The sequence below is a fragment of the Triticum urartu genome, chromosome 5A (assembly GCF_056163025.1).
Source record: "Triticum urartu cultivar PI428250 chromosome 5A, HENAU_Tu73, whole genome shotgun sequence".
Taxonomy (NCBI): domain Eukaryota; kingdom Viridiplantae; phylum Streptophyta; class Magnoliopsida; order Poales; family Poaceae; genus Triticum; species Triticum urartu.
Window position 1 is genome coordinate 140,401,372 of NC_141877.1, and position 19,039 is coordinate 140,420,410.

A 19,039-nucleotide genomic window follows, 5' to 3' on the forward strand; every position below is an offset into this window, starting at 1 on the left:
ACGGAGACACAGGCGCAGACGTGCAGTAGGGACCCGTTACAAGGATTCTTTTCAGATTAAGACCCTGCGTAAACCTTTTTTTACTGTCTCTTGTTGATACACATCCCCTAGGGGCTTATACCTCAGGGCGTTACCTCGCCCGCACTCATAAAAGACCGAATACCTTAGGGAGTGTTCGGCGTCGCGAGTTTGGCCTTATATGCATCAGCTCCGGGTCATGATTTTCGTCAAATGTTGGGTTGCCCGGCTCCTGTGTTCGGCCGCCTTACGTTCCACTCTATCAGCTAAGGCGGCACCAGGAGAACTAATGCGATTGTGCCCTGGTTCGGCCAGGCGAGCACCTCAGTAGAGAAAGCCGAAAACCGACTGTCATGATATGGTGTGAGACTGGTCAACCACTCGATGACTCTCCGGAATCTGTAGGGTTCCTCCGCATTAACGAAGGACCGTTTCCCGGCCAGGCACACACGCGCCCCGAATTCGGGCGAGCGCAGTCGCCACCAGGGGCTACCTAAATAGTCCCATCGTCAAGCTCCTATGGCTAAGTGAAAGTGTTAAAGCATTATAGTCTGGTTGCCTAGCTCGCTGCATTATCACCTCCTTTGTAGGACCAAGACGTTGGATTAAGTGTGAAAATGCGCCTTCTGCGAGCACCCCCGCACTATGTGCGTGGGGGCTGAAGCCAACGACTGCAATCTTTCAGATTTTGTATATATATCTTAAAACGACCACACAGGAGGTGTCCCAAATACTTGCAGGCACAAGTATAAAAGGCTACTATAATTCTTCCAAATATGGCTTTATAATTACATATGCTATCAGAACATAGCATCCTTCGAGCATTGCGCCTCTATTACACGAGCGCCTTCAAGGACTTTCTGAAAATAGTGCTCAGAGGGTACTCGGCTTTTGTCCGAATCTCGGGATGCAACAACGGTGGTCTCCATCTCTGCCCAGTATGTTTTGACATGGGCAAGAGCCATCCGTGCGCCCTCTATGCATGCTGACCTCTTCATCGCATTGATACGTGGCACCGCGCCAAGGAATTGCTGCACCAAGCTGAAATAACTCTTCGGCTCCGATCTGCCCGGCCACAGATGACCCATGACATACTTCATGGCGAGTCCGGACAATTTATTCAGTTCGGCCCATTGAGCCAGACGATCGTCCACTGCCAGCGGACGCTCTGGATTGTGAAACTGCGACCAGAAAAGCCTTTCCACTTCGCGATCTTCTTGATCTCGAAAGTGTTCGGTCGCATCAGCAGCACTCGCTGCCAAATCCAGATAGGTGTCCTCCGCACTCCACATCCGGTCCAACGGAGCAAACTTCGGATCACAAAACTTCCTCCGCAGCATAAAGGGCTTTCCAGCCGCAATCTGTCTGGCCTGACGCAGCTCCTCCTTCGCAACTCTCATCGCAGAGCGAGCATCCTTGGCATCAGCAACAGCCTTCTCTAAGTCCGTCTGTCTCGCCCGGTCTTCTTTCTCAAGAAACTTGCAATGGTCAGCAGCACTTTTTAACTTCACGGCCATCTCGGCCACCTCCTTCCTACTCCGGCAGTGATCAGCCTGTTCGGCTCTCAGCTCTTCAAGGGCCTTCTCGGCAGCCGCATCACTTTTCCTGGCTTGTTCCTTAGCTCGGGCAAGTTCCGCCCGGAGACTCTCCACGGCGGCCGCACCATCTACATCAAGCACACACATTGTAAGATACTGGCATAACACTCCTCTTACCAAATGCAGCCCGAGGAATTGCATACCTTGAGCCTCATCAAGCCGCTCGTTGACGAGCGCGATGTCGGCATCTGCCACGTCAAGTTGCCGCTTTAGTTCGGCAAAATCATCAGTTCGGCTCGATTCCGTACGCTTCGCCACCTGTATACAAAGGCGACATTTTAGACCTGGGATTATGATCCTCTGCGCGCCGTCAATTTTGACAACGCACAGAGTCTCAGGGGCTACTATCTACACAGAGCACATCTTGTTTATGCGCAACTGACAAAGAAGTACATTATCAAACGTACCTCAAAACCCGTCAGCAAACTTCTGACGGCCTCATGCAATCCGCTTTCCGCGGACGAAATCCTTCCAATCACCGAACCCATCAATGCACGGTGCTCCTCTGAGATAGAAGCTCGCCCCAGCAGAATCATCAGCTCCTCCGACCGCGCACCGGACGGTGCCGGACTTGTCCTATGACCTCCATTGAAGGCCGGACGCGGAGAACCTTGGGGGGCCACATGGCTACCTTCCCCCTGCCGGATTCGGAGAAACCCTCCGTGACGACACCTTAGGATCGCCCGCCTCACCAGGTGGTACGGCAGGGGGAGGCGTTCCACTCTCCATCATCTCCGGAAGAAGATCCCCCGAAGACGAGCTCTGCTGAGAAGGGCTGAGGTCCGAGCTACAAATTGAAATTTCGGTTAATCTTCTTAAATAAAAAGCAAGGATTTCTCTCATCCCTCTAAAGGAAAATCTTTCTCTACTTACGGCTCGCTGGAGGGCTGATCCCTTTGAGGGCGTAGTTCGGCCGAGGATCTCCCTGGCGTCGGACCCTCTGACGAGGACTTTTTCCCCCGCTTTGAGGTCGTGGTCTCCGGGTCGTCAGAGGCGGCCCTCTTCTTCCCCTTAGGAGAGGAATTGTCGGTTCCTCCCTTCGGAGCAGCCTCCTTTGAGGAGGCCATGGTTTCCTTGTCCTCCCCCTCACTTCCCTCCAAAGGCACGATCTTCAACATCCTGACTAGCACGGGATCTAGCCTGGTCTCAGGAAGGGGAGCCGGACACCTGATCAGCTTTGCCTTTGCTATCCACTCCTGTTTAAAGGGACAGCTCTTTTAGGGGCGAATTTATGACAATTTTACGGATAGCGAGTCCGGGCACAAGGTTACTTACTTGAGTATCCGGGCGATTGCAGCTTAAACCTGCGTCCTCGGTCAAATCCGGACACATTGCTTGTGATCCGAAGAACATTTTATACATCTCCGCGGGTGTTGCGCCCATAAAATGCTGGAGAGCTCGTGGTCCCTCTGGATTAAACTCCCACAGACGAAGGGAGCGACGTTTGCCGGGCAGTGTTCGGCGAATCAACATGACCTGCGTCACCTTGACCAGGTTGAGGTCTCTTTCTAAGAGATCCCTGATGCGGCCCTGCAACAAGGGCACATCTTTGGATAACCCCCAATCTAATCCTTTGTTGACCCATGACGCTAGCCGTGGTGGGGGACCCGAGCGAAAGGCAGGAGGCGCTGCCCATTTGGTGCTCCTGGGAGCGGTGATATAGAACCACTCTCGTTGCCACAAGCCGAGCTCCTCTTGAAAGGAGCCCTTGGGCCGTGAAGCATCAGCATTCTTACTTATGACAGCGCCTCCGCACTCCGCGTGCCGTCCCTCGATCATCTTCGGCTCCACTCCAAAAGTCTTAAGCCATAATCCGAAGTGAGGAGTAACACGGAGGAACGCTTCACACACAACGATGAATGAGGAAATGTGGAGGATGGACTCCGGAGCTAAGTCATGAAATTCCAACCCATAATAGAACATCAGCCCCCTCACGAAGGGATCCATCGGGAAGCCTAACCCCCGAAGGAAGTGAGACATGAACACTACGCTCTCACCGGGCTGGGGACTGGGGATAGCCTGCCTTTGAGCAGGCAACCTATGCGAAATTTCGGCGGTCAAGAACTTAGCCTCTCTCAACTTTAACACGTCCTCCTCCGTGATGGAGGAAGGCATCCATCGGCCTTGAAGGTCGGAGCCGGACATTGTCGAAGGTCCGAAGCGCCTGGAATCTGGAGCCTAGGGTGTTGGAACTCGAGGCGACGGGCGAACTTGTTTTGAGATTGGGGAAAAGGAGTAAGGCCCTGGTCTCTTTATAAGAGGTTGAATACCAGGAGCCCTCCCCGTAACCGTTTGGAACTCGCCTTTAATCGAGAAGACATGCTAACGGGCACGATTGGGTTACCCACGTCCGTATTGATGAGAATCCCGTAAATAAAGGGGACACGATCTCTGCTTTGACAAGACGTGCCAAGGAAACCGCCTCGCAAAACACGCTGAGGTGGAAAAGTGAAAACGATTCGAATAAAGGCTTGGCCGTAGTGTGATGTCACGCTGCGGAGTACGTCAGCGTATTAAGATTTGTGTTAATATTATTCTCTCTGTGGCAATACGTGGAAACTTATTTTGCAGAGCCGGACACTACTCTTGGTGTTTACAAACTTTTATGAAGAATTTGGAGGAGGAACCCGCCTTTCAATGCCGAAGACAATCTGCGCGCCGGACTCGTCGTCATTGAAGTCTGGTTCAGGGGCTACTGAGGGAGTCCTGGATTAGGGGGTGTTCGGGTAGCCGGACTATACCTTCAGCCGGACTCTAGGACTATGAAGATACAAGATTAAAGACTTTGTCCCGTGTCCGGATGGGACTTTCCTTGGCGTGGAAGGCAAGCTTGGCGATGCGGATATCCAAGATCTCCTACCGTTGTAACCGACTTTGTGTAACCCTAACCCTCTCCGGTGTCTATATAAACCGGGGGATTTTAGTCCGTAGGACAACTTCATGATACAACAATCATACCATAGGCTAGCTTCTAGGGTTTAGCCTCCTTGATCTCGTGGTAGATCTACTCTTGTACTACCCATATCATCAATATTAATCGAGCAGGACGTAGGGTTTTACCTCCATCAAGAGGGCTCGAACCTGGGTAAAACATTATGTCCCTTGTCTCCTGTTACCATCCGCCTAGACGCACAGTTCGGGACCCCCTACCCGAGATCCGCAGGTTTTGACACCGACACCCGCCGCTATCTTCTTCTCCCCATCCAACTCCTGGAGGGTCTTCTGGGATTCAGTCTTGGCAGACTTGGCATTTTCAATAGCCGTCGCGAGCTCGGACGCTCGCGTCTTCGAGTCAAGCTCCAAACTCTCATATTTCTTCATGAGAACCTGGAGCTCCCGCCGCACCTTGCCAACCTCAGCCTCATACCTCTCCCGCTCGGTGCGCTCCACGGCCGCACTCTTCTCGGCCTCGAGCAGCGCTTGCTTAAGGGTCGCCACCTCAGATGTGGCCCCTACAATAGCCATGTTAATCCTGAGTGAGGGGTTTTGGTGGCCGGGCTACAGGCAGGCCGCAATCTGGTCCATCAGTATGGGCTTTGGGATTGTTGATCTGTCATTTCATTGCAGCAGCGTGGCAGGGTTAGTGGATGAAATACGGCCCTTGATACACCTACGCGCGCATAGGCGTATTGGTGTTCGGCCCACCAACACAGATGTTCCTCCGGCCCGCGAGATGACTGCTTCGGCTGGACCGGCTGTTTGGGACAGGATTGATGTTTCGAATCAGCACATGTAAAGTGGGCCTGGTGACCTCCGTGGAGCAGATAGAGCCACGCGACCAGGTTGGCTCGTCATTCGCCTCTCTTCCACACAAGCTCGGCGCGGCGGCTGCTCTGTTATTTCAGACAGGCGCACCGCGGCGGCGATTCCCCGCCGGCGAGATGTCGACCAACGGCCTCAAGCTCGACGGGTATGTTCATGCTGCTTCAGTGGTCTCCTACCCCAATCTTTGCCCCACCTGATTCGACGGCGTTTTGTGTTTTGGGAATGCCTTTACTGATCCTGCTAGATCTGATTGTAGGACGGGGGGAGCACACATCACCGGATGGAATTGTACTGTGTTCCCAGTGAAATCCCAGGATTCCATGAGTGCGCCGGCTCTAGAGATGGAGAAGGCCGGCGAAGCTCGGGAAGCTGGAGATGGGCAGAGATACGAGGTGTGTTGTGTGCTCTGAAGCTACTAGCGGCTGGACAACGAGGTAAGATTTCCTGTTTCCTCTCATGCTTGATTCGCAGCTGATAAGCTTATAACTGCTTCTCCCATGATGTGTGTACATCAAAGTGATAGGTGTGTGTGAAGATCAATAGGGATAGTTAGTTCAGGTTAGGATTTGTGCTGCTCTGGCTACGTATTTTTGGAGGTGCTGAAGATTAAGCATAATATTAGTTGACTGATGTTAGGTAATCTTTCATTATTTGCGCTAGGTGGATTACGATACAAGTGCATATGATTGGAGTGGCTTGCCGGTTTTCTGTCTAACTTCTCGTTCACTGAAGTGGGCCGTTAGGGGTGCTGGTAAACAAGGAAAACATGTTCAGATTACTCGTTTCAGATTTGTGTGTTGCAAAAATATGGGTTACCTCCAGTTACCTCTAGTGGTAAATTCGGTTAGCTAGCAAGAAAGTATGCAGCACCTTATGGGACAGTGTGGAATGGCTATTTTATTGTATCAGTTGTCTGAGGTTTTGGTCTGATGGTGGGTGTGATTTGTCTTGTGGCCACAAGAACTGTTATTTTTTGGAATTAGCACGATGCTATAAACGTGGAGTAATTTATATATGTTCTGTTTTTTCGGAGCCGGATAATGTTATTTTGTAGATGGTACCGTTGGGAGACGGAAGATTTAATTATATATGGTACCGAAAACTGTATAGTTGATAGCTCAATGCTTGCCTTGGATTTATAGGCGAAGAGAAAACAAAAACTCTTTTTGCCTTTTTATATAGTTGTGTAATTAAGCGTGTTGGCCAGAGGAATGTTTGTTCATTTAGATCTATATTTGCATCGCTCGTGTCCTCGGAAAAAAAAATCTAATCATTCGGTGTTGTCTGTTGCGAGACACTGCTACAGGGTGAGGCTTGGCAAAGCACCTGACGAGATGTCGACAGACGGCCTCGAGCTCGACGGGTATGTTCATTTTGCTTCAATGGTCTCCTTCCCCCGTCTTTGCCCTATTGATTCGAAGGCGTTCTTTTTGGGAACTCCTTTACTGATGGTGCTAGATTTGATTGTAGGAGGGGTGAGATGGGCAAAGATACAAGATGTGCTCTGAAGCTACTCGCGGCTGGACAAGGAGGTAAGATTTTTTTGTTTCCTCTCATGCTTGATTCGCAGCTTTTAAGCTTAAACTGCTTCTCCCATAATTGGTGTACATCCAAGTGATAGGTTGTGGGAAGATCAATAGGGATAGTTCATGTTCGGATGTGTGCTGGTTTGGCTACATTTTTGGAGTTGGAAAGTGTCGAAGTTTAAGCAGAACATTAGTTGATTGATGTTGGGTGATCTTTCATTCTCTGCGCTAGGTGGATTATGATACAAAAGGGGATATGATTGGAGTGGCTTGCCGATTTCTGTCTAACTTCTCATTCAATGTCTTATTTTTTTGTTTTTTGTTTATCTGCAGGCTCCGAGTTGTGGATGCAGAACATATCGCCTTGGCCCGTCCGGTGGAGTTGCAGGCTTTTCTGAGCATCGCCGGTGGGGAAGCCGTGCCAAGGAACCAGGCATTTGAAAAAAAATGCAGATTTGTTCTACGGGCCAAGAAAAAATTGTGTAGATTTTGCCTGCAAGTATTGATTCTCATGTCAGTTATGTGAATGCATGTTGGACTGTTTCAATTCATGTATGTGCTGCCATGACTGAATGCGTATGTTTTTTTCTTCTGTTGTTTCCAGCTGTTAATGGGCTTGACCGAATGGATTTGCAGTTATCATTTGTTTTGATCAGTAGTGTGTCATTGTTTGTTCCTAGTTTTAGGAATTCTGCTTCATAAGTAACTCTACTGACATTTTTTCTGAAGAACACCGCATGAAGTGTGTGCATGCCTTTTTTTATGATTAAATGATAAGCAAACTTTAGCCAGCTTTCTGGTGATTAATATGTTAATTTCGGTAGATAACTAAGCTGTGTGGAGAAATAAATATCCTCCTTTGCCAAGTTCTTGTAAATTAAATTAGTTGTAAAACTCATGTGACCCAATGTATTCATGATACGCTTGCGTGATCATTGAACCATGTCATGTTATTTGGCATAGTGGGACTTTGAATTTTGATGAAACTCATTATTTCCACGACTTGTTGATTGACTGGTCTATTCCAGTTCAGTACTCTGTTTGTCAAGGAGGATAAATGAATAAAATTCTGTTCCTGATCAGAACCATGTTGATATGGACTGTGTCCTGAATCCTAATGTAGAAGGTGTTTAATTCGATGCAATTTCCTATTGTTGCAATCGTATAGTATTGCCTTCTAGCCAATTCAGCAATTTCCCTGGTTGAAGCTGCTCAAGCTCTGTTTCTTTGGTTGTTCCTCCCTGTCAGCGATCCATTTGACTCACTAGAGCGTATGTTTGTAATTATTGTAATGGATTTGTACCATTTGTGAACCATATCAAATTACTAAATTGGGTGATGGGTATCCAAATTATGGTTGCTAGTTCTGTACGTAGAACATGATCTGTGTATTAGTCAAAACCAGCAGTGTGTTAGCTTAAGTTATTTTGTCAAAATGTGTCGATTTTTAAGGCAGTTATAGTAATAATGGTTTGTGTTGTCTCATCAGGGTGAGAGTGGGAAAAGTATATCTGGAGAATTTGGAGAGGGAGCCCTAACTGAAAAAGTGCTCTCGAACTATCCATGAGGGTATTCGTTGGCAAGACGACCTAACTGCAAGCTGGTTGGTAAAGAGGGCTTGAGTGGGTAATTAAAAAGATGACTTAGCTGTCAGTGTAAGGCAGTCAATATTTTTAATCATTTTTCGAGGTTCTGCATGCTAATCTCTATGCAAAATCAAATACGTGTGTATCCTGCATATGGTGATGGTACATTGAAGTTAGGAGGTTATTAAGTGTCCAAATTTTTTCATGGCACAAATGTGTGACTATATATTTCTCGAATATAATGTGTGACTATATATGCTTTCGATTGAAAAATGTTGTATCAGCAATTGCTAATGACAAACAGGTTGTGGAAATGGATAAGCAATATGCATAGTCATCTGTGAAAGTTAATAGAGTTTCAACTATTAGGTATTTGTCAGTAAATACCAGTTAACTATCTTGCTATCATTACGTACACACTGATGCGAAAGTCTTCGTCCTGTTTACTCTCTAATCCAATATTGTAATCGCGAGAGCGGTTAACTTTATTTGCCAGATTAAACATAGAAGTTTTCACACTAACGGGCAGAACTTGAGGAGTGCAGCTGCAAAAAACGAATTAATCTGGATGCGCTTAATCAATACGGGCTAATGAAGAACAATCTTAACAGTCAGCTGGCCAGCATTGCTCCACGATTCCTCTCGTCGAACTTGTGGCCAGCCATGGAAAGTTGGAAACTACGGAGTACTATGCATGGCCATGCACTCAGCTCGACGCGGTGTGCGTACATGTCAGACCAAGTGGTCGAAGGTCTAGATTCGTTTGCATGTGGTGGGACCTACCTGACTGCCACCAAAGTGAAGCGCTAATGCAAATCGGCTATTATACATGAACATGGCGTGATTAGTCAAGACTAAAACTGCTAGATCTATCGCATTCACCATTAGCAGGCACATGTGGCAAGCTGTTCCGAATTTCTAGCGAGTACAACAGATTAAAAAGTGGTAATGTTTTTTAAACACAAACGGCAGCGTAACCGTGCTGCGTGTGCTAGTCAAAACGGGTAGACGAATTAATATCAGACAAATTAGTCTGTCGAGAGCTAATGGTGAACGAACATGCGTATTCGCTGGTCGCCGGTGCTCCACGTCCGCAATTGACCAGCTAGTGGTCTTCGCTGGCCAACGATCCTCCAAGGCATGCATGCACACGAGCGTACAGAGTCGCCACGCACAAGGACGCACAGGTCTACAGCTCCCACAGCAGTGCGTACATGTCAGGGGCACGTCTGAGCCTAGATGCCTTTGCATGTGCGTGGGGCCTCTCTGATTCAATACGGAGCGAAAATAAATCCAATACATGCCATATACTCTGACAACGCGGATCCCTGTGGTGGTCCGACGGGTGAGATTCCGGCCTGCCTGCAGCGCGGCCACCATTGGCATTTTTGATGTTAATCCTGTCCTTTCTTGCAATTACACCTTTTTTATATATACATATTCAATCAAGGTATTTCCTACCTTCTTTCTCCTCGAGCTGCTTCTTGGCACGCCCGAACTCTTGCTCGGACTTCTCAAGGCTCTGGTTCAGCGTGTCTACTTCCGCAGTCAGTACGGCGGACGCCAGCAGAGAAGCCTGCATATTGACTCCTTTTGTTAGACTCCTGCGAATTCTTTGATCCTCTATTCGGCTTTTCTTCCCGAACGCCCAACAGAGCATCAGGGGCTACTATCTATGCGACAATATTATTTACACATTATTTACTTACCTCAAAGCCTGTCAAAAGGCTAGTACAAGCTTCAGTCAGTTCGCTCTTGGCGGACTGAACCTTCTGGACCACCGCACTCATAATAGCGCGGTGCTCCTTGTCGATGGAGGCGCCTTGGAGTGCCTCCAGCATATTGTCCGGCGCCTCCGATTGGACGGGGGCCGCCGGCACGGTGGACTTGCTCCTCTTGGAAGGAGGTCCCCCGCCGGACTCCGGAACCTTTGAAGGTTCCGGAGCGGTGTCCGGCCTAGAGCCGGACTTGAAGCCCTGGGGGGTTTCATCCCCTTTACTCCTGGAGTCCGGCAGGTCGCCTTGCGGCGCCTCTGGGACCACCTCCTCCCTGCTTGGAACCTGTTGGGACAACACCTCGGTGTCGTCCGTAGGGCGGGGGGAGGAAGCCGTCGGAAGCGAGTTCACATCCGACGAGTCCAGTGAGCCGCTCGACGACGCGTCGAGCCGGTCTTTGGGTGGGCTGCATAAGCATATTCGACATAAGGGAAAACTGTGCAATAAACGAATACTATGAATTACTCCGGTATCCGGATACTTACAATTTTGCCAGGGGCTTGGCCCTGGGCTGCCACTCATCTCCGCCGTCGTCGGCGTCGGCGGAGTAGTCCGGAGGAAGGGTTTTCCCCTTCTTGGACCCTCCGGCCTCCTCAGAAAGGGCGGCCTTCCTTTTCTTCTCTCCTCCCGCTGGAGGGGGAGAGGTTTCTTCTTCTTCCTCCTCGTCTTCGCGAGAGGAAGGCGCTTCAGGATCGTCGGATGATGAATCTGACACCTCCTGGTGCCGGGCGCTCTTTCGAGTCCCCGTGGCCCTTTTCGTGGCCTTCTTCTCCGGCACCACATAGGGCGCCGGAACCAGCAGCTTCGCCAAGCGAGCGTCCGCTGGGCCTTCGGGCAAGGGAGCCGGACAGTTGACCTGTCTGGACGTCACCTCCCAATCCTATCAAAGATAAGGGAGCTTAGATCCCGCATAGAGTCAAACTGTGAAAAACTGATACCCTGTAAAAGGACAAAAACAGCTTACCGCATGAGCGTGACGCTGAGTACTGAATCCGTGATCCTCGGCAGCGGATGCGGGAGCCTCGGCGCCCTTGAAAAGCATCCTCCAGGCATCTTCGTACGTCGTGTCGAAGAGCCTGTTTAGAGTTTGATGCTGCGCCGGGTCGAACTCCCACAGGTTGAAGGCCCGTCGTTGACATGGGAGGATCAGGCGGATGAGCATAACCTGGACTACGTTGACAAGGTTGAGCTTCTTGTCCACCAGGGTTTGGATGCATGTTTGGAGTCCGGTCAGCTCTCCTTTTTTACCCCAAGACAGGCCTGTCTCCTTCCAGGAGGTGAGCCGCGTAGGGGGGCCGGATCGAAACTTAGGGGGTGCGACCCATTCGGCGTCGCGCGGCTCGATGACGTAAAACCACCATGATTGCCACCCCTTCAGGGTCTCCACAAAGGAGCCCTCGAGCCACAGGACATTGGCCATCTTGCCGACCATGGCACCGCCGCACTCCGCCTGGCTGCCGCGCACCACCTTCGGCTTGACGTTGAAAGTCTTAAGCCATAGGCCGAAATGGGGGCGGATGCGGAGGAAAGCCTCGCACACGACGATAAACACCAAGATGTTGAGGACAAAGTTCGGGGCCAGATCGTGGAAATCCAGGCCGTAGTAGAACATGAGCCCCCGGACAAATGAATGCAGAGGGAAGCCCAGTCCGCGAAGGAAATGGGGGAGGAATACCACCCTCTCATGGGGCCTAGGAGTGGGGATGAGCTGCCCCATTTCGGGAAGCCGGTGCGCGATGTCGCTAGCCAGATATCCGGCCTTCCTCAGCTTTTTGATATGTCCCTCCATGACGGAGGAGACCATCCACTTGCCTCCCGCTCCGGACATGACTGGAGAAGGTTGAGGTGGTAGTGCGGACTTGGGCGCTGGAGCTCGAGTGCGCAAGAATGGATAGGCAAAGGAGGAAGAAGGCGTGGGTGAAAAGGTGAATCCTTATCCCCTTATATGGGTGGACGCGACTACATGTCCCCACCAGCCTGGTAAAACTTACTTATCTCCAAGCGCCGTAATCAAAGGCGCGGTTGGGTTACCCACGCCCGTATTGATGAGAATCCCGGAATAAGGGGGGCACGATCTCTACTTTGACAAGACGTGCCAAGGAAACCGCCTCGCATGACGCGCTGAGGTGGGATAATGAAACAACTTGGATAAAGGCTTGGCCGTGGTGTGTCGCACTACGTAATACGTCAGCAGATTAGATTTGTGTAAATATTATTCTCTCTATGGCAATATGTGGAAAACTTATTTTGCAGAGCCGGACACCATCTTTGTGTTTAAAATCTTCTATGAAGTATTTGGAGGAGGAACCCGCCTTGCAATGCCGAAGACAATTTGCGCACCGGACTCGTCGTCATTGAAGCCTGGTTCAGGGGCTACTGAGGGAGTCCTGGATTAGGGGGTGTTCGGATAGCCGAACTATACCTTCAGCCGAACTCCTGGACTATGAAGATACAAGATTGAAGACTCCGTTCCATGTCCGGAAGGGACTTTCCTTGGCATGGAAGGCAAGCTTGGCAATACGGATGTTCAGATCTCCTACCATTGTAACCGACTCTATGTAACCCTAACTCTCTCCGGTGTCTATATAAACCGGAGGGTTTTAGTCTGTAGGACAACATACACATCAACAATCATACCATAGGCTAGCTTCTAGGGTTTAGCCTCTCTGATCTCGTGGTAGATATACTCTTGTACTACCCATATCATCAATATTAATCAAGCAGGACGTAGGGTTTTACCTCCATCGAGAGGGCCCGAACCTGGGTAAAACTTCGTGTCCCTTGCCTCCTGTTACCATCCAGCCTAGACGCACAGTTCGGGACCCCCTACCCGAGATCCGCCGGTTTTGACACCGACACTCACTGACGCTCCTGCCCTTGTTGAGCACCCGGTCTACTTCGTCAGCACGGTATTGTGCGACACGCGGGCATGCTACCCCATGCCGCAAAAGCTCTTGCTCGCACTCTTTGTGGCCTCCCATAAGTTGCTCCACTACTTCCAAGGCCACACCATCAAAATCGTCTCGGCTTACCCGCTGGAGAGAGTGCTCCAGAGCCCCAATGTTGCGGCGAGAGTCGCCGAATGGAACATCGAGTTGCAGACATTTCAGCTGGAGTTCAGCACCACCAGGGTCATCAAGGATGCTGCACTCGCCGACTTCATGGCGGAATGGACAGACGTTCCCAGCCCCGAAGTAGGCGAGGACCGACCCCTCTCATCAGGAAGTGAGGCACCAAACGGCTGGGTCATGTACTTCGACAGAGCCTTCACGCGTCAGGGCGCAGGGGCTGGAGCCATGCTCATCTCGCCCACCTAGGACAAGATCTACTACGCCGTACAGCTCTGCTTCCAGCAGGGCGAAAAGGTCTCCAACAGCACCGCGGAGTACGAAGGCTTGATCGCTGGTCTCAAGGCTGCCATAGCCTTGGGAGTGAAGCGCGTCACCATCAAGGGCGACTCCCAGCTCCTCGTCAACTTCTCCAACAAAGTATACGAGCCGAAGGATGAACACATGGAGGCATACCTCGTGGAGGTACGCAAAATTAAGAAACAATTCTTGAGTCTGGAACTGCAGCATGTGCCACGCAACACGAAAAAGGAAGCAGACGACATCACCAAGAGGGCGTCCCGACGCTTGCCTCAGGAGCCTGGCGTCTTCGAGGAGTGGCTCTTCAAGCCTTTAGCATCTCCTCCTGCTGCGGAACCAACATCGCCTCAGGAGGAGCTCCCCCGGCACCCCTTTCAGGAGCCCTCGCTTGCGGCCCAACCTCGGGAGCGCGTCTACTCCTCGCGCTCGAGCCTCAGGAGGGGTGCTGGACCGAAGAGTTCATGGCGTACCTGCATCAGGGAACCCTGCCGGAGAAGGAGGAAGACGTGGAGCGCATGGCTCAATAGGCCACTGCCTACTGCATTCACGACGGTGAGCTCTATCGAAAACGGCCAAATGATGTTTCTCTGCGATGCATCTCCAGGGAGCAGGGATGTGAGCTGTTGGCCGACATACACAGCGGGGACTGCGGGCATCACTCGTCATCATGCACCCTCGTGGGAAAGGCGTTCCGCAGCGTATTCTACTGGGCCACGGCGCTCAGCGATGCCACCGAGCTGGTGAGATCCTATGAAGCTTGCCAGTTCCATGCCAAGCAAATCCACCAGCCTGCTCAAGGTCTCTAGACCATCCCGCTCTCATGGCCGTTCGTGGTCCGGGGGCTGGATATCTTGGGCCCGTTCCCTTGAGCGCCCAGGGGCTACCGCTACCTCTACGTCGCCATTGATAAGTTCACCAAGTGGGCGGAGGTGGAGGCTGTCTGCACCATCCCAGCCGGCTCGACAATCAAGTTCATCAAGGGCCTCGTGAGCCGGTTCGGGGTCCCTAATTGCATCATCACCGACAACGACTCACAGTTCACTAGCAACCTTTTCAAAACATATTGTGCTAACCTTGGAACGCAGAAATGCTATGCATCAGTGGCTGTCGGATCTAGGGGTTCCGCAGACCCTTGAGAGGTTCGAACACTGGGGTGTGTATGAAGAACTCCCTCTTCCCGACCTGCCGGCCCAACGATTCCACAACCTAGCTCGACGAACCCGAGGGACAAGAGACACAGCGGTTTATCCTGGTTCGGGACACCTTGCGGTGTAATACCTTACTCCAGCTTTGTGGTGGATTGCCTCGAGGGGCTGAGGATGAACTGGTACAATGGGTGAACAACCTCAGGAGGAGAGGTGTTCTTGAGCTCGATGAGCTAGTGGGTGAGAGGATGGTCTGAATGATCCGCCTCCCTCTATGGTGGTGGCTAAGTACTATTTATAGTGGCCTTGGTCCTCTTCCCAAATGAAGGTGACAAGGGATCCCACAACGGCCAATTTCAAAGGGAGACAACTAGTACAAGTTATCCTAATAAAAGTAGTTTTCGCTTGCAAAGGCTCTGGTGGTGACACTATAGTGGGCTCCGCGATGACCTCCGTCCTATCATCCTAGCGGTCTTGGTATCGTTGCACCAATATGGAAACCTTTGCCTGATTCCTCGGGACTCCACGCCTACCGCTTGCCTCCTTGGCACTGATACATCTCCAACGTATCTATAATTTTTGATTGCTCCATGCTATTATATTATCTATTTTGGATGTTAATGGGCTTTATTTTACACTTTTATATCATTTTTGGGACTAACCTACTAACCGGAGGCCGATCCAAATTGCTATTTTTTTTGCCTATTTTAGAGTTTCGCCGAAAAGGAATATCAAACAGAGTCCAAACGGAATGAAACCTTCGGGAACGTGATTTTCTCAACAAACGTGATCCAGGAGACTTGGAGTGTGTGTCAAGAAACAACCGAGGAAGCCACGAGGCAGGGGGCGTGCCTACCCCCTGGGCGCGCCCTCCACCCTCGTGCGCCCCTCGTTGCTCCACCGACGTACTTCTTCCTCCTATATATATCCACGTACCCCCAAACATCCATGAGCACCACAAAAACCTAATTCCACCACCGCAACCCTCTGTACCTAAGAGATCCCATCTTGGGGCCTTTTCCGGAGCTCCGTCGGAAAGGGCATTGATCACGGAGGGCCTCTACATCAACTCCATGGCCTCTCCGGTGATGTGTGAGTAGTTTATTTCAGACCTACGGGTCCATAGTTATTAGCTAGATGGCTTCTTCTCTCTCTTTGTATCTCAATACAAAGTTCTCCTTGATTCTCTTGGAGATCTATTCGATGTAATCCTCTTTTGTGGTGTGTTTGTCGAGATCCGATGAATTGTGGGTTTGTGATCCATATTATCTATGAACAATATTTGATTCTTCTCTGAATTCATTTATGTATGATTGGTTTATCTTTGCAAGTCTCTTCGAATTATCAGTTTGGTTTGGCCTACTAGATTGATCTTTCTTTGAATGGGAGAAGTGCTTAGCTTTGGGTTCAATCTTGCGGTGCTCGATCCCAGTGATAGAAAGGGAACCGACACGTATTGTATTGTTGCCATCGAGGATAAAAATATGGGGTTTATATCATATTGCATGAGTTTATCCCTCTACATCATGTCATCTTACTTAAAGCATTATTCTGTTCTTATGAACTTAATACTCTAGATGCATGCTAGATAGCGATCGATGTGTGGAGTAATACTAGTAGATGCAGAATCGTTTCGGTCTACTTGTCACAGACGTGATGCCTATATACATGATCATACCTAGATATTCTCATAACTATGCTCAATTTTATCAATTGCTCGACAGTAATTCGTTTACCCATCGTAATACTTATGCTCTTGAGAGAAGCCACTAGTGAAACCTATGGCCCCCGGGTCTATCTTCTATCATATTAATCTTCCAATACTTAGCTATTTCTATTGTCGTTTATTTTACTTTGCATCTTTATTTCTCTTTATCATAAAAATACCAAAAATATTATCTTATCATATCTATCAGATCTCACTCTCGTAAGTGACCGTGAAGGGATTGACAACCCCTTTATCGCGTTGGTTGCGAGGTTCTTATTTGTTTGTGTAGGTGCGTGGGACTCGAGCATGATCTCCTACTGGATTGATACCTTGGTTCTAAAAAACTGAGGGAAATACTTCTACTTTACTGCATCATCCTTTCCTCTTCAAGGGAAAACCAACGCAGTGCTCAAGAGGTAGCAAGAAGAATTTCTGGCGCCGTTGCCGGGGAGATTCACGCCAAGTCAAGTCAAGATTTGACTCCCGACAACGAGCCATTTTTGGCACCATTGCCGGAGTCTACGCACAAGTCAAGACATACCAAGTACCCATCACAAACTCTTATCCCTCACATTACATTATTTGCCATTTGCCTCACGTTTTCCTCTCCCCCACTTCACCCTTGCCATTTTATTCGCCCTCTCCTTGTTCGCCTCTTTCACCTTCCTGCCTTCTGTGTGCTCATTCTTTTTGCTATCTGTTGCCATCATGTCTGAAACTGGGGAGGTTATCGTTGATAAGGACAATAATATGGAAAATTTTGATGTTATTGATGACCCTCTTGAAAATCCTACTATTTTACATACTAAAAAGTTTCGGATTGGTAGCGGTAATATTATTGGGAAGGGAGTTATCCAAGATTTCTTTACTTGTGTCGGTGCTTTGCCTTCTGTCGGTAGTTGTATTCTTCATAGAACTAGTAGTCTTGCGGATGCTATCGCCATGCTTGTAGTTGAACTTGAAAGGCAATTTATGCACATGCATCCTTGCATACAGAGGATTTTCCTAGAATTTTCTAATATTGAGCATTCTTCTGTTAAGCGTGCCGCTACTATCTTTTTGGCTCATGAGTTCAGATTTATAATAAGAGAGGCCAAAGAAATCTTTGCGCACTATAGGGTGGACGCTAATCGTCCTCCCATAGAGGCAATCCTCTTTGATCAAGAGGAAGTAATGCATTTTCAATCTCTAGACTATGTTGCTTTTAATGAAAACCTTAGAAAAAAGGTTCCTACCAATGTTCTATTTGATAGAATTTCCGAACTTAATAATGATTTTGCTATTTGAAATAATGAGCTAGGATATTCTCTCAAGTATAGGCTCACGAAGTTTTGTCAAAAGAATGCTTATAATGATGAATTGGTTGTGCAATGTGAAGGGCCAAAGGAGGAACCTATACCCCCCAAAACTGATCTTGGGGACTTCTGTCCCATCAAATTTAGCCCTTTTGATTACTTTTGCCTGCCTCAAAGAAAACTTGCCGCTGAACGTAGAGAATATGAAATGAGTTTTCGTGATCTATCCTATCATTATGGCAATACCTAGATCTATCTTCGCTTTTATGCCTAGCTAGGGGCGTTAAACGATAGCGCTTGTTGGGAGGCAACCCAATTTTATTTTTATCCCTTGATTTTTTCTCCTGTTTAGTAATAAATAATTTATCTAGCCTCTGTTTTGGTTGTGTTTTTTGTTTTTAATTAGTGTTTGTGCCAAGTAGAACCGTTGGGAAGACTTGGGGAAAGTCTTTTTGATCTTGCTGTAAAAAACAGAAACTTTAGCGCTCACGAGAATTGCTGCCATTTTTATTTGGAAAGTGCTATTTAGTTAATTCTTGTTGCAGATTATTAATAGATAAATTCCTCACTTTCAGAACTTTATTTTAGAATTTTTGGGGTTCCATAAGTTTGTGTTAGCTACAGATTACTTCAGACTGTTCTGTTTTTGTCAGATTCTGTTTTTCGTGTGTTGTTTGCTTATTTTGATGAAATGGCTAGTAAAAGAGTTTATAATCCATAGAAAAGTTGGAATACAGTAGGTTTAACACCAATATAAATCAATAATGAGTTCATTACAGTACCTTGAAGTGGTGTTTTGTTTTCTTTCGCTAACGGAGCTCCCGAGATTTTCTATTTGAGTTTTGTGTTGTGAAGTATTCAAGTTTTGGGTAAAGATTTGATGGATTATGGAACAAGGAGTGGCAAGAGCCTAAGATTGGGGATCCCATGGCACCCCAAGGTAAAATTCAAGGACACCAAAAATCCTAAGCTTGGGGATGCCCTGGAAGGCATCCCCTCTTTCGTCTTCGTCCATCGGTAACTTTACTTGGAGCTATATTTTTATTCACCACATGATATGTGTTTTGCTTGGAGCCTCTTGTATGATTTGAGTATTTGCTTTTTAGTTTACCACAATCATCCTTGCTGTACACACCTTTTGAGAGAGACTCACATGATTTGAAATTTATCAGAATACTCTATGTGCTTCACTTATATCTTTTGAGCTATATAGTTTTTGCTCTAGTTCTTCACTTATATCTTTTAGAGAACGGCG

At 48.6% G+C, this 19,039-nt stretch overlaps 1 long non-coding RNA gene across 2 annotated transcripts; it reads left to right on the forward strand.

Moving 5' to 3' along the window:
• The first annotated feature begins 5,270 nt into the window (after nt 1–5,270).
• LOC147970608 (uncharacterized) lies at nt 5,271–8,747 on the forward strand. Of its 2 annotated transcripts, XR_015604123.1 has the most exons (6): nt 5,271–5,526; nt 5,638–5,815; nt 6,688–6,744; nt 6,852–6,913; nt 7,241–7,459; nt 8,397–8,747. It is a non-coding gene; the product is annotated as an uncharacterized LOC147970608 (long non-coding RNA). The 2 variants fall into 2 exon arrangements; XR_015604122.1 differs by lacking the exon at nt 8,397–8,747 and having other exon boundaries at nt 7,241–7,562.
• The last annotated feature ends 10,292 nt before the right edge of the window (nt 8,748–19,039 follow it).